Source organism: Lactuca sativa, chromosome 4 (assembly GCF_002870075.4).
Source record: "Lactuca sativa cultivar Salinas chromosome 4, Lsat_Salinas_v11, whole genome shotgun sequence".
Taxonomy (NCBI): domain Eukaryota; kingdom Viridiplantae; phylum Streptophyta; class Magnoliopsida; order Asterales; family Asteraceae; genus Lactuca; species Lactuca sativa.
The window spans coordinates 395991651-396006012 of record NC_056626.2 but is presented as its reverse complement, the minus strand read 5'-3'; positions in this window follow the sequence as shown (position 1 = coordinate 396006012).

The window sequence follows — 14362 nt, the reverse complement described above, 5'->3', positions numbered from 1 at the left end:
TGTCTGCCTGTTGATCAGTCGTTCTGACGAAGTGAATTTCGACGTTGCCATCTTCGACGTGATCCTTGATGAAATGATATCTCAGTGCGATATGCTTAGTCTTCGAGTGTTGCACTGGATTGTGACAAATTCTGATTGCGCTTTCAGAGTCACAGTACAAGGGGATTTTCTTCATGTTTAAGCCATAATCCCGGAGTTGACTCTGTATCCATACGACTTGAGATGTACAAGATGCTGCAGCAATGTATTTGGCTTCTGCAGTGGATAACAACACGCAAGTTTGTTTCTTGGATTGCCAACTTACTAATTTTCCATCCAGGAACTGATATCCTCCTGTGGTGTTTTTATGATCTAATCCACAGCCACCTAGATCAGCATCTGAAAAGGCTTGCACGAAAAATCCAGAATTGGCTGGATACCATAGACCGAGAGAGGAAGTTCGCTTCAGATAGCGAAAGATGTTCTTCACTGCTTGAAGATGAGGTTCTCGAGGGTTGGCTTGAAATCTAGCACAATAACAGATTGAGAACATGATATCAGGTCTACTGTCTGTAAGATACATCAAAGACCCGATCATCTGTCAATAAAGCGTTGTATCAGCTTCTGGTTTCTCCAAAGATGGTGTGAGTTTCGTTCCACAAGCCATCGATACTTTTACCTTTGAGTCTCCCATCATTCCAAACTTGGTGAGCAAAGTCTTGGTATATGCTTCCTGATTAATAAAAATGTCTTCGGGTCCCTGTCTAATTTTCAATCCAAGAAAGAAATTAATAGGACCCATTGAGCTCATCTCAAACTTACTTTCCATCAACTTTCGAAATTCAGTTGTTAAGCTTGGATTCGTGGAGCAAAGATGATGTCATCAACGTAAATTTGGACTATCATAACGTGGTTACCTTCTCGCTTACGAAAGAAGGTTGGGTCAACCGAACCTTGTTTGAATTTAGACATCTTTAAGAAACGAGTAAGAGTTTCATCCCATGCTCTCGGGGCTTGTTTCAGGCCATAAACAGCTTTGTCGAGGATATAGCAGTGATCAGGATACTTCTCGTTTACAAATCCCGACGGTTGCTCAACATACACAGTTTCTTCAAGTTCACCGTTGAGGAAGGCACATTTGACATCCATTTGATAGACTTCAAAGTTCTTGTGAGCTGCGTACGCTAGAAAGATCCGAACAGATTCCAATCTAGCCACTGGAGCGAAGGTTTCTTCATAATCGATTCCCTCTTCCTGACAATATCCTTTGACCACCAGCCTTGCTTTATTACGAATGACATTTCCTTCTTTGTCCATCTTGTTTCGGAATACCCATTTGAGACCGACAACCGAAGCATCCTTTGGTGTTGGAATAAGACGTCATACCTTGTTTTTTTCAAACTCATTTAACTCATCCTGCATGGCTTGAACCCAGTCTGAATGATCAAGAGCTGAATTAACAGTCTTTGGCTCGATTTTGGACACGAAAGAATTGAACATGCAGAACTCAACTTTTGAAAATAGAGCAGCCTGTTTCGCTTTGATTTGAGATCGTGTCAACACCTTTTCAGAGGATTCCCTAATAATTTGAGTTTGAGGATGATCTTTGGTCCATTTCACAAGTGGAGGAAATTTTGGATCATAGATGGGATCCAATTCAACATTAATTTCTTCTTCGAGTTCAGACAGATTGTCATCTTCACTAAATGTTTTCTCCCCCTCGAAGAATGATTCCTGTTCAGGACCAGCATTTGTACTTCCTTCATTTGTTGGAGTTTCATTGGAGGTGGATGTATTTGTTGATGAGTCCTCCCCCTGGAAAGAAAAACCTTGATCATGATGAGGAGAAGAACCATCCCCCTCGACAGTAGGATGGTCATCAGAAGGTTGGCTTCCAGCTATATCGTCTGTTCCTTTGGATTGTTCATCAGCCATTTTCCTAGTAGCATCATCTATAACTTGTTTCAAATTGTCAACTTTGTTGTCTGCAGCTGTTGACTCTGAGTCGATCGCTTTCTGAGGTTCATCAAACAAGAGCATGAATTGGTCAAAAAGATTTGAGATTGAGACAGTAACCTGACCGTTCTTTGGAAATATGTCTTGAGATGCATCTTCGGTTGCCCTTAACTTCTTAACATAACTATCATCGAAAGTGACATAGTATGTTTCTTCAATTTTCTTCGAGCGTTTATTGAGAACTCTATATGCCTTGGAGTTCAGGGAGTAGCCTAAGAAAATTCCTTCATCCGCCTTAGCATCGAACTTGTTGCGATTCTCTTTGGAGTTGAAAATGAAGCACCTAGAACCGAACACATGAAAGAATTTCACGTTTGGTTTTCGGTTGTTCAGAATCTCCTAAGGAGTAATGGAGAACCGTTTATTCAAGTAAGATCGATTCTAAGTATAGCATGCAGCCGCAATAGCATCAGCCCAGAAGTATAATGGCAAATATGCGAAGTATAACATGGTGCGAGAAGCTTCACACAAGGATCGATTTCTCCTTTGAACAATGCCGTTTTGTTGTGGAGTATAGGGGGCTGAGAAATTGTGAGTTGTCCCCTTTTCAGAAAGAAAGCTTTCGAAATCTTTGTTTTTGAATTCTAGGCTTAAGCTTTGTTAAAGCGTCTGACTTTTGGTTGAGAAAGAAGGTCCATGTGAACCTTGAGAAATCGTCTACTATTACCAGAATGTACTTGTTTCCTCCAATACTTTCGATAGACGATGGACCACATAAATCAATATGTACTAATTCCAATGGTTCTATTACCTTAGTGTTGATAATAGAAGGATGGCTCTATTGACTCTGCTTTCCCATTTCACATGATTCACAAAGATGTTCTTTATCGAATTTTAGAACTGGCAGCCCTCGAACCTGATCACCCAAAACTAATTTGTTGATGTCCTTAAAGTTCAGGTGAGAGAGCCTCCTGTGCCATAGCCAGCTTTCATCAGAGTGAGCCTTTGTGAACAAACAAATTGCTGATTTTCCCTTTATCGGATTGAGATTCATTGGATACATTTCTCCTTTTCGCTTGGATCTTAAAAGAACGTTGCTTGACTTCTTCTCGACAATTTCTGAGCCTTCGTCGTCAAAAGATACTTTCAACCCGGTACCAACCACCAGCTGTGATACACTTATGAGATTGTGTTGGAGCCCTTCAACGTATGCTACCTTCCTTATCGAGAATTCGCTGTTACTGATCATTCTGTAGCCTTTAATAGTTCCAAGCAAGTTGTTGCCATACTTTACAAAGCCGCCATCTTTTAGAGAGCGAAACTCCCTTAGTTCCTCCTTCCTTCCTATCATGTGACGCGAGCAACCACTGTCAATGTACCATTCTTTGTCAAACTGCTCGTCACGTATAACCTGCAAAAAATTAAGCAGATTTAGGAACCCAAAGTTTCTTGGGTCCTTGTGAGCCTTTTACAGGACATGGTATTGTAAGAGAAATATCAACCATATATGTACGTTTAACTAAAGTTGTTTCATATTTTCTTTTAATGCTGAAAACTTTAATTTTTGTTGACATACAAGGACTAGGGTTTTTGACAGACGGACTAGGATTTTGAGATTTGGAATTAGGAGAGACGTTAGGTTTTTGGTTTTTGAGATCAGACTTGTGGGCTTGAGGACCGAAACTTTTCTTTCGGTTGGAGTTGGATGAGGGACCGAAACTCTCCTTTCGGTTGGAGTTGGATGAGGGACCGAAACTCTCTTTTCGGTTGTTTAGGGACGAGGGACCGAAAGTTCCCTTTCGGTTGTAATTGGAAGATGAACCGAAACTGCCCTTTCGGTTGTTTAGCGATGAGGGACCGAAACTCTCCTTTCGGTTGTAGTTGGAATATGAATCGAAACTACCCTTTCGGTTGTATTCACTTGAGGGAGCGAAACTGCCCTTTTGGTTCCAATTTTTTGAAGGACCGAAACCGCTCTTTTGGTTCCTGTCATAACTGTGCTTCTGGTTCCCTGAGTTTTCCTCCAATTTCGACTTTCTTTCAATCCTTACAAAATCAGGATTTTGAGAGTTCCAGAATCGTTTTCTTTCGGAGAGATTCTTCTTGTATCTAACGTTCCGTTGATGCTTTCATTCGGCGACCTATTTCGGATTTCTATGAATGTTGGCCTTTCTTTTAGAAGCATGAGCACAACATTCACTCTTTGTTGAAGAGGTATCACTCGTGGTTTGTGTCGGTTCATCCACATAAGGTTTGGTTCCACTTGTGCTCGGCACATCGTACTTTGTAGGGTCATTTAGTGGTTTAGGTATATATCTACCTTTCACTCTCCATGAGGTTTTCTGAGAGAGGCCCTTCGTCTCGTCTGCATTGTCGATTGGGGCTGACCAAAAGTACTCATCACATCCACCAGCATTGTCTTCTTCTACCATCGCTGTTAACTCTGCAATTTGTTGTGGAGTGACCCCCGGCACAGTGTAAACTTGATTTGGGGTAGTTTGAACCTTTTTGTACACAACAACTTTAGCTTTGAGAGATTTAGTCTTGTCGGTAGTGGAGCGAGCATACTCAACAGAGTTTTCAGAAATGAGGTTCTTATTGGACTTTGGTTCACTTTTGGCTAATTCGGAACAGTCTACCAAATATTCTACAAAAATTTCAATCATATCATCGTCCTCATTAAGTTCAGATGTATTTTCAACATCAATTTTGTTTTCTGAACTTAAGTCGGCATTCAATGAGTCAAATTTTTTATAGTTTCGGCTCTCAGTTTCAATCTATCATTTTCATCAAGTAGAATTTTGAGCATGTCCTTGTGGTCCTTGGACTTTATGTAAGATTCAATTTTGTCCAGGCCTATCTTATATGTTGGGGACACTTCATCAGAGGACACGACACTTTCACAGTTGTATGCTTCTGCATCGATTTCATCCTCCTTTAATTCAAGGAAAGGTAAAATCATACGATGAATTTTCTGCCCTATTTCACAATCAAGATGTAACTGAGTAATGTTAAAATAAATCCTCTTAGCAATTAAACAAAAAACATTTCTTTGTTTGAGAAGTTTAATATTGTCTCTTTGCAAATAAACTGAATCATCTTTTGATCTAATTAATTCCTTTTCCTTTTGCTCGATCCACATGCTTCGTTCCTCACTCTTTGATGAAATCCTGCTGATTTGATCAGTTGATTTAGAATTCGTGACACGGGTTTGGGTACGACTGCTACTTATGCTAGAGAATTTTGACTTCAAATTATTTAATTCCTTTTCATAATTATTAGCAGGTAATTTTAGAGAAGCAAGAATATCTTGTACCTTTTTGATCAACTCATCGCATTCGTTGATCTGAGCACTGACAGGCTTGGCAGCGAAGCATCTGTCCTCTCGCTCTCTTTCTTCTTCAACTCCCCCATCAGTTGTGTATCCTCTCATTTGGGACACAGCCTCGGTCAATGCAAAGCATCTTCTCATTGATTGCTCTGCTTTTGCCATCATAGCCTTTCCGTGAGTAGACTTCCTGAGTTCATCATCCTCCGAATCTGTGGACTAGACTTCCACACCTCCAAACTCATCACTGTTGGTTGAACCCTGCACAACTAAAGCATTCATGGTAGAGTCATTAACAGCAAACTTTCTTTTCTTTATCTCCTCCAATCTTCTTAGGAGGCTCGCTTCCTTATCATCTTCGCCTGTCTTCTCTTCTTTCTTACTCAGCATGTAGTCTTTGGCGAAATGATTTTTTCCTCCACAGTAATGACAATCAAAACCTGAGTCTCCTCCAGTCTTAGTCTCATTCTTCGACTCTTAGGACTTTAATCCCAGATTCGATTCCTCCTTGACCCGTTTGGCGCTATAACTTCCCTGCCAATTCCGGTTTTTGTTGGTTGGGAATTTCTTCTTGATGAATTTTCTTGGGTTTGACACCATCATAGCATATTCCTTGCCGGTTAGATCAAAATCAGCAAGATCTAATTCTTCTTCTTCTTTGATCGAACACTTTCCTTTAGAGACAAGAGCTAGAGAACCAAGACACGAAACAACATTCATTTCCTTCGATAAGGCATTCTCATGGATTTTAAGATACCCACAAGCTTTGCCAAAGAGTATGACTTGATATGTTCTTGAGATTTGACAGTTGACACAACAACCATCCATTCAGGTCTGAGACCATTCATGAAAGTAACCTTTTGTTCAATCACCTTTCTTTTAATACCATCCTTTATCATCTTGCTCAAAAGATGATTGAAACGATCGAAAGTTTGGATCAGCTTTTCTTCAGGATTTTGCTTAAAATCACCAAACTCGGATAACAGGAGAGTTTGGATAGAGTGTTCCAAATCTTCTTCTATGGAATATAATTCCTTCAATCTATCCCAGACTCCTTGGATGTAGTACAGGAACTAACCAAACGAAATGTATCTGATTGCAGCGCAAACCTTATCATCCTTAGAGCTTTGATGTTGCACTGAAACTTCTCCTTTTCATCCTGAGGAATGTCTTTGACGTCATTAACGAGCTGATTGTATTCCTTCTGCGTCTTAACAATCTTTGACGTGCTGTAATGAGCGAATGGGCCAGAAGTGATTGCTTCCCAGATTAGATACCCATTGTCCTCCGATCCAATCACGTAGTCTTTAAAGTGATGCGTCCAGACTTCATAGTCTTGTGTATACAAGATTAGTATTCTTGTTGTAGACCCTATGTTGTTGGAGATATCGATTGGATTGGTTTGAGAATCGTCCACAGACATGATGAATACTTTTCATCGAAAACCTGTAAAAGATCAGACTTGTAATTTTTCAATTAGGGTTGGATTAACAATTAATGAGATACGTCAATAAAGAGTGACGGCTCAATAAATATCAATCAATGTGGAATAAGAAACCCTACGAACTTCTTCGACAGAAGAGGTGTGTATAGATTACACAGTCTCCTGCTCTGATACCAATTGAAGAGTTAAAAACTCTTAGATCGTTTAGATCTTTCACAAGTGAGATAAAAGAATTCTAACAGTTTAAGAACAAATAAGAACAAACACATATCAGAATCAAATATGAGCTTATGATTCAAAACTGAGTCACGCCTCAGCAGAGCTCGATGAAGAACTTCCGTTGTAGAGGCTAGCTAGGGTTTACAGAATATTAAATATGAAAAACAATAAAAAAAACGCTTCTTTCTAAGCCTGCATGCATGCAGCTTAAATACTAAACCCTAATGTAAAATAATGCACGGCTGGACAGGCCCAATACCGGCAACTAAACTAGGCTATGGACCGAGCCCATGACGCAATCCTCTAGACTCAACACAAACCAATGAGAAAAGGCTGAAAAATTAATCTAAAATGTATATTCTGTCGCTGTTTTTAGAAAAGATCATACGGGGTCGGAATTAGGATCTGTTAACTCTCTAAGCTTATAAATTGAGTTTACTTTGTCCATGAATTTTTTTCCTGACTTTATGTGAATCCTAACAAGTGTGAAAATGTCAGTTTTTACAGACTGGTTCGAAATGTTCTAAAATGATATGTAGTTTTGTAAAAATCATCATAAATTATAGACAAATCATATGAAAGTGTACGGGTAGTCCCATCAAAGGTATTAATCTGAACTACTTGCATATTGTACATTTTTGTAAACCATAAGATTTAAGAAGGGCAAAACAGTTGTAGAACAGAGCATAAATTTTCTGTAAAAAGATGAAAATTAAGCTTAGAAATGTATAGAGAAATAAATTGTATTTTTAGCTAACCAAGACTTTATTTCATCCAATTAGAAATCATTTAGCGTTTATTCTCCCCCAATACTTGTAAAACGTAAAAGAGGGGCCATAGAAACTCACTTTTGTCGCGTAATTGTAGATGTAAAATTGAAAAAGTCGAATATAGTGTCTTGTATTGTTTCGCATTTTATGTTATTTTACTAAGTCATTTTTGTGCGAAATGTAAATGTCTAGACTTAGTATATTTTTTGTACACTCATGTTCCCTATAAATAGGGACTGAGGTTAGAAGTAGAAAGGGACGTTTTCCCTAACAGATATCTCTTTTCTACTTATATTGTAATCAGTATTCATCAACATAAGATCTGATTAATATTTACTCTTCGTGTTCTAAATCTTCAATCACTCAAATCAAACTTTGCTTTCTCAAACCTCGATAACAATTCTCATCAATTGGTATCAGAGCAGGATTCAAACTGCTTCGATCTGAGTTTTGTGTTAGAATCATGCTTTTTGAGTTGCAACTTTACTCAAAATTTTCTACGCATTTTGGTTTTGAAAATCACATTTGATCTTCAGATTTGAATTGATTCTGTCTTTGAATTGTTAAGTCGAGTAATCGATTAAGTGATTTGTGATCAATTCATTTGATCAAATTCTCTATTTCATCAAGTTTTTCAAGCTTTCTGAAAATTTATGTGTTCATTAATGGCGAACTTCAACATGAATACAATGACTTCCTTCTCTCACTTGCTTGGTTCCTCAACCAAAATTCCGATGTTAATTCCAGAATACTATGATCAGTGGGCTAATAGAATGGAAGATTACTTAAATGGAATTGATGAAGAACTTTGGAATTGTATCGATGGAACAGTACAAGCTCCTGCTAATGTTCAACCAATTGGACCATCTACTGCATCTACTGAAGTTGATGATCAACTAAAACGACTGAAGAATAATGAAAAAAGGTGCATGAGGGAACTAAGAGGTGCTCTACCTCCTGTGGTTTACAATTACCTCCGTAGTTGTAAAACAGCCAAGGACATCTGGAACACTCTAAAAAAAAAGTATCAAGGTAGCGAAAAGACGAAGATCAACTCTGTGAAGCAATGTCTAGTTGAATTGAAGGAATTCTGACAAAAGGATGCAGAAACTCTTGAAAATTACTATGATCGTCTGAATGAGCTTATGTTTCGCTGCAATAGGTATGGAATCACTAGGTCTCTCATGGAGTTCAATTTAACTTTCATTATGGGTCTTCACAAGGAATGGCGAAGTGTGAGCATGATGATTAAGGATCAACATAGTTTTGATACAACTAAATAGACTGATCTCTACAATCAACTGAAAACACATGAATATGAGGTTTCAGAAATGTATGAAGAATCAAAACAGGTTATTAGAGGTCCTTTGGCTCTTGTTTCAAAGGTATCAGAAACTGATGTTAATGAAAAAGATGGTTCAGATGAAGAAGGATTTTTGATGAACTCTGATGATGAAGCTGTGGCATTCTATTCAAACAACAGAGTTAAGAAGTTTTTCAAAAAGCCTTTTAATCCAAAAGGAAAGACAAGTGATGTGAAAAATGCAGTCATAAGAACTGGAGGAGAGGAGAGGAAGAAATTGGAGAAAGCTGATGAGAAACAAAAAGATGCGAAAGAAGAGAAGAAGTTGAAAGGTGATTCAGGAATTTACTGTCACTACTACAACGGTGCGAATCACTTCGCAGTCGATTGCATGTTGCGAAAGAAAGAAGAGAAGAAGGAAAAAGTTAAAGATGAAGCATACTACTCTGAAAAGATTGAAGAGATACGTGCTAAGACCAAAGGAGTGTCTTTGGTTGCGAAGGGTGAATCTACTGATGAAGAAAGTGGAACGTATCAGATCTGGTTTTCAGGATCTGATGATGAGGAAAAGAGGCATCCCACACATGGAGCAATGTTCGCAAGTTTTGAAGATTGCGAAGAGAACATTTCAGGGAGATGCTTCGTATCTAAATCCACTGACAAATCACCAATGACAACCAAGGTACATGCAATACTTGAATCTTTTAATATTCCTTTATCTGCTTATGATGCTGAAATTGTTTCATTTGATGATACTGTGGCTTATTTTGATTATGTTATTGTGTCTGCTAGTACTGAAGCTAAAAAATTAAATTTGCAACTAAGTGAGACACGAAGAGAATTAGAAATAAAGAGGAGCATAGTAGAAAAACTGGAAATGCAGATAAAAAATATAGATTGTGATAGGAATAATCTTACAAATGATGTTAGGTTGTTGCTAGCACAAAGGAACATATATTGTAATTCTACAAAACGATTGTATGCAAAATTAACTGCTTTACATCATTCTTCTGACATTAACAAAGAACAACATAGGAAACTTTTACCTTTTCTTGAGTATGAACGTGAAAAATTTGATGTTGTTTCTTATGATTGTGAAAGTACAATTGCTCAATTTGACAAAATACCTGATGATAGATATCCCTATGGTATTGTCAAAATTGATGAATTTATGAATGCTGATGAGTTGGTTAACATTGTCAATGAAAGTTTGACAAAGAGTGAACAAGTGAAAATCTTAAAAAAAACAAAAAATTCAACTCTTGCCTCACAATTCAATTATGCTGATATTGATGAAAATTCAGATAATGTAAGTGAAATCAGTGAGATAGAAGAGGAAGAAGAGGTTGATTGTTCTCAATTGTGAACCATTAATATCACATCTAAGATCAAAGGTAAAGAAATAATAGTTGATTCAATAGTGGAGGATGAAATTGATAAATCTTCAACTTCGCAACATTGTAAGTTTGATAATGTGGAAGTTGAAAGCTGGAAATCTGATGATACTAATGAGAACAAAGAAGAAAAGAAAGATTCAAATGAAACACCTCAACGAGTTGTGGTTGATCAAGTGTTTGAAAATACAAAAGAATTTGACAAAATTTTAAATGACAAAGGCGCACATTATTTGAAAACAACACAGTGGTATATCCAAATTTTGTATGTACTGAAAAACCATTTTTCCAAATCAAGTTTTTGTCACTACTGGAAATGCTGAAAAAGTTCATCCTAAATTCAACAAAATGATTGAAAAAGATAATCTAAAGTCAACCACAGAAGGTTTTTTCGCAAATCAAAACACAGAAGAAAACAATTTAACTTAAAATCCTTATGTGTTTCAAAAACAAAAATCATTACAAAAATGGGTGGTTAAAGGTGAAAAATCAAACAAAATTTTTGAAAAAGTTGAAAAATCAAATGCAGAAGTAAATTTAAATTCTCATGAATTCAAATTCATGGTTGGAAATTATTCAACAGAAAATAATGTTTCAAAAAGAAAAGCAAGAAAAGCAATTTTCTAGCAAGTAGTGTCTAATGATAAACCAAGAGCTGAAAAAGAACAAATTTCAAAAACAACATCATCAAATTTTCAAAACAAAAATAAACAAAAAGATTCAAGTTTTCATAAACCAATAAATTCTATTGAAAAAATTCCATATATTCGCAAATATGACAACAATCGAAAATTTGAGAATTCGCAAAAATTTGCAAATAATCAAAAGTTTGAAAATGTTGGAAAATTCACGAATACTTCATCAAGTTTGAAAAATTCAACTCAAGCTAAAGTGAAATTTTCACCAAAACAACCAAATTTTCCAAATCCTTCAGTCTCAAAACCGACCAAAGTTTCATATACAAAAGGAAAATCTGATGTAAGTACGATCAATCGTTGGTTTGAAGGGAAAGGAAGAAAACATCAAAGTGGGAAGTTTTCAGAGCAACAAATCAAGAATGCATTTGACAAGTTCACAAATAACTCTTCCACTGCTAGTTCATCATCTCATAATTCGCAAGTTCCGGTTCAAAAATGGAAACCAATTATCAAAAACGTGAATGTTGTGAAGGATAAAATTACAATCAACGGAAATCCAAAACTATTGAATCACTATATCTCAATATCTAGATCTGATGATGTTGATATAATGGATTCTGTCACAAATAAAGTGAAAACATGGTTTTTAAATTCCAAGAATTTGTTTCATTCTACTAATGATGGACCCAACAAGTCTTGGGTTCCTAAATTCTTTCAATAAATGCAGGTGATGTGTGACGAGCAATATGATACGAAATGGTATATTGATAGTGGTTGCTCTCGTCATATGACTGGAAGAAAGGAAAACTTGCGAGATTATAGAAGCTTGGAAAATGCTGGAGTAGTCAAATCTGGAAATAATCAAAAGTGTCAAGTGAAAGGATATGGGAAAGTCACAAATGGAAAATTCACTGTAAACAAAGTTGCTTATGTTGAAGGACTTCAACATAATTTGATAAGCGTGTCACAACTTGTTGTTGGTACTGGAAATCAAGTTGTATTTAATGAAGAAGGAAGTATCATTTCAAATGCGAAGTCAAATGAAATACTTCTCAAATCCAAAAGATATGGTGATATGTTTACACTGGACATCAAACCAATTGTGGGAAAACCTGTTGTGTGTTTACTATCAAAAGCATCTAGTGATCTCAGCTGGCTTTGGCATAGAAGATTGTCACACTTGGACTTTCGAAATATTAATAAACTTGTCACTGAAGATTTAGTTCGAGGGTTACCAGTACTAAAATTTGACAATCATTCTTTGTGTGTAGCTTGCGAACAAGGAAAACAACATCGAAAAGGTCATCCGATTGTGATAGATTCAAAAATCGTAGAACCATTGGAACTTCTTCACATTGACTTATGTGGACCGTCGACGGTTGCAACAATCAGTAAAAAGCGGTATATTTTAGTTGTTGTAGATGATTTCTCTCGATTCACATGGGTGTTTTTTCTTCGGTTAAAATCTGAAGTTGCTCAGACGATGATTGATTTTATCAAAAAGATTGAACTTAGTCTGAAGAAGAATGTACGAAAAATTAAAAGTGATAATGGCTCTGAATTTAAAAATCAAATTCTTGATAATTTTCTCACAAGCAAAGGCATTTCGCATAATTTCTCATCACCATATACTCCACAACAAAATGGTGTTGTTGAAAGAAGTAATCGATCTCTATGCGAAGCAGCCAGAAACATGTTAACATATGCGAATCTACCTCAATATCTTTGGGCAGAAGCAGTGTCTACTGCATGTTTTACTCAGAATCGATCATTCATTCATCGAAAATTCAATGTTACTCCATATGAAATAATCAATAATCGGAAACCTAATGTAAAATTCTTTCATGTTTTTGGTTGCAGGTGTTTTATCATGAATCTCAAAGATAATTTGTCCAAGTTTCAAGCTAAAGCTGATGAAAGCATATTCTTAGGATATTCACAGAATTCAGTTGCATACAGAGTGCTTAATAAAAGGACAAGAAAAGTTGAAGAAACTTTCAATTTAACATTTGATGATTAGTATCTTAAACAAATGGATAATAAATTTGAAAATAAATCAATACTTGTGGATTCAAATACTCCAATTGATAATTTTGAAATAAATGATTTTGATTATGACTTAATTTTCTTAATTCATGACAGGGCAATGGACGCAGAAAACAATGCTCCTGATAATCAAACATCAGAATCTTCAAAACATAATGATGATTCGACAATAAGTTGTGAAAGTATGCCTGATATTCCTGTGGAGGAGCAACGTACGAGTATTCATGAAGATAGTTAGCCAACTTTCTAAAGGGAGAATGAAATTATGAATCATCAAGTTGAGGGGGAGCATTCGCAGAATCAACAGGAACATCATTTTGAGGGGGAGCATCAAGATGAAGAACATGTTGAGGGGGAGCATGATGAAACAGAGAAATTTAATCTTGATGAAAATGATGAGTTTCATGAACTAAATGATAATTTTTCTGTTGCAGGATCTGAAAATGAAGATATGTATGAAGATGCACCATTAGAATTTGATCCTAATTTTCAACCACTTGAGAAATGGACTAGAAATCATCCAAAAGAACTGGTAATTGGTAATCCATAATAGGGTGTGTTGGCTAGAGCTCAAATTCGTGCGAAAAATGAGGTACTGAATGCGAACCAAGAACTATGTATGTTTAATGTCTTTATTTCGAAAATAGAGCCAAAGACAGTAAAGGATGCTATGGAACACTCAGATTGGGTTGTTGCTATGCAATCTGAACTGGCTGAATTTAAACGAAACAAGGTTTGGAGATTAGTTTCTAAACCTTCTGATGTTTCAATTGTCGGACTAAAATGGATTTTTAAAAACAAAACCGACAAAGATGGCAATATTATTCAAAATAAAGCTAGACTAGTGGTTAAAGGTTATTCACAACAAGAAGGCATAGACTATGAAGAAACATTTGCACCTGTTGCAAGACTTGAAGCAGTTCGCATATTTTTAGCCTGTGCAGCTCACAAAGACTTTGTTGTTTATCAAATGGATGTTAAATGTGCATTCTTAAATAGAGAACTAGAAGAAACAGTGTATGTTGAACAACCACCAGGATTTATAAGCAATGAACATCCTAAGCATGTTTACATCCTAGATAAGGCTGTATATGGATTAAAACAAGCACCAAGAGCCTAGTACGCAACACTTACAAATTTCTTGAAACAATCTAAATTTAAACAAGAATCAGTTGACCCCACATTATTTCGCAAGAAAGTTGGGTGTCATCTAATGCTTGTTCAAATTTATGTTGATGATATTATCTTTGGCTCAACTGATCCAGCATTGTCAATTGAATTTGAA